Genomic DNA, 2,463 nt, shown 5'->3' on the forward strand with positions numbered 1-2,463 from the left:
TTATAGTTTTCATTTTCCGCAAATTTTTCGCTTTATGCTTGGTTCTAAATTATGTGACTTAACACATCGCAACATGCGTCTTTGATTTAACGTTTTTACGTATCGTTTTAAATTTTGCGAGTTAACACGACGCAACGTGCGTGTATGGGTGAATGTTTTTACATCGTCTATTTTTTTCCCGTTTGACAGGTTTAACATAACGCGTGAATCTTAGGTCGACTTAGTTATAACTAAAGAATCCCCGCCGCATTGCGGCAGGTCTCAATTCTAGTTATATATTTAATTCGTGGTAATATTTCATTAATCTTTATTCAACAAGCAAAATGAGCTACCAATTGGAAATGAAAATTTCAAAAATGCCAATTTATTGGTACATAAAACGTTAATACATATATCGGTCAAATATTTTAAAGATTTATACAATTTAAATAAAAGTCAGTTTCGACCTATTTCAGTATAGTCCAAATTTTACTTTACTCATATATATTCTAACCACGTATTTTGAACCATACATGTTTAATCGTTGCATCCAGAAGTTATGTATACCACATTTACAAAACATACACTCTAACTCAATGTATACAAAAAAAAGCCCACGAATGCCTATTACACCGCTGTGGTAATTATATAAAACGTAACAATTTTCGCATGCACGTGTCAAAACTTCCCGCCGCAACGCGCGGGTGGCCTCAACTCGTTAGTAGTAATTACTAAATACCCGCCTTTGTATAAAATAACCACCACCCACACATCCGGTGGTGCTTGTGACACCTCACGCACAAAATCCGATCCGGAAATCAGTATGATTGACCCGAACTTTGCGATTTTCACTACGTTCTTCATCTCTGCTAATCTCGTTCTCGTGCAAGAGTGATGAACTATAAGAATAAATAATTAAAAGCCCAAATGCAATGCTTCAATTGTTCAAAACTAGTGAGATTCACCTGCGCTACGCAGCAGAAATTAGGTCTATATCGGTTTGGTTCATTACGGTACCACGGTACCGGCACTTGTTATTACAAACCAAAGAGAATACCCAAAAAATAAAGTCGTTACATGCCCAAAATTATATCGACACGAATTTTACACCGATCAAAAACCATAAAAACGAATCCTGGTACCGGTTCCGTTACCGGTCCCTATACTGTTCGGTTGAAATCAGTTTGGTTTGTCGTGTTATCAGCACTCATATAGCCTATGCTACCAAAAAAAACTATATTTTGAATACAACTATGTTTTCAATAAAATTTATATCGGAATGTCCAGGATAAAAATGAACACAATTGTATTCAATTTTATATTTCTAAATAACGAACGCAAGTTATCAAATTAGATACAAATTAAATGGGTTAAACGCATACACTATAATTAATAGTATAAAGGGTTAATATACAAATTAAAAAAAGCTTAAAATAAAGCCAAGTGACCAATCAAAATTAATTACTATTCACAAAACTTGCAAATGTTATACAGATACAATTGTATGAGTCCTTGTGTAATGGGGCTTTATATCACGGGGAAAAGGGCCATAGTGCCGCCCCACACCACTACGGGGGCGCTTATGGGGTGAATTTTCTTGGAGCCGCTATGTGTATCGCGGCGTGAGAGAGAGGAGTTTTCAAAAAAGGACCGTTGCCAACTTACAGGTCCGTATTCAAGCGGCTCTCTTTTACCACTCTTATTCCTAGTTATAATGCTCGTATAGTTCTAGGTTATGCATCTCGTATAGATAAAAATCTCTCCGTGTATCACTGAGCTTATGGTCTTGCACATATAAAATCTACCCCGTCTAACTCTTTTTCTTTATGCAAGAATGTCGGAAAGGAAAACTAAAAACTAGAGGGTTAATAAGTTTTTTACCTTATTTTTTCTCAATAAAAGATACTAATCACAACACGTTATAGCTTACGATATGACGGCCATGTTTTTTTCCTTTTTCTTGTAATTTTGAAAAGTTAATTTAACTAGAATTACCACCCGCCGCAATGCGGCGGGATGCGTTAGTTATGTGTCATATTAGATGAAAGGCAAATGTTTCTTACATGACCGCGAGCCTGTGTGTAAAAGATAGAAAATAATAACTGAGCCGATCTATGACCCACGCATTGCAACAGACCTATCAAACGGAGAAAAATAGACGCGTTGTGACGGGCCTGTCAAACAGGATAAAGTAGAAGAAAAAATGTTGAACTCCATACGCACGTTATGGCATGTTAACTCGGAAAATATAGAACGAAACGTTAAACACAAAACTTGCGATAGATGAAAAGTATATGGGGTCAAAGTTGCAAAAGTTGAAAAGCTTTAGGTTAAAAGTAAAAAAAAATCAAAGTGGTTAAATCGTAAAAGATGGAAATTTTTGAATTAGAAGTGAGAGTCCAAATTAATCAAAGGGGTTAAATTGTATAAGCTGGAAACTTTTGAATTAGAAGTGAAAAATCAAATTAATCAAAGGGGTTAAAT

Source organism: Helianthus annuus, chromosome 17 (assembly GCF_002127325.2).
Source record: "Helianthus annuus cultivar XRQ/B chromosome 17, HanXRQr2.0-SUNRISE, whole genome shotgun sequence".
Lineage (NCBI taxonomy): Eukaryota > Viridiplantae > Streptophyta > Magnoliopsida > Asterales > Asteraceae > Helianthus > Helianthus annuus.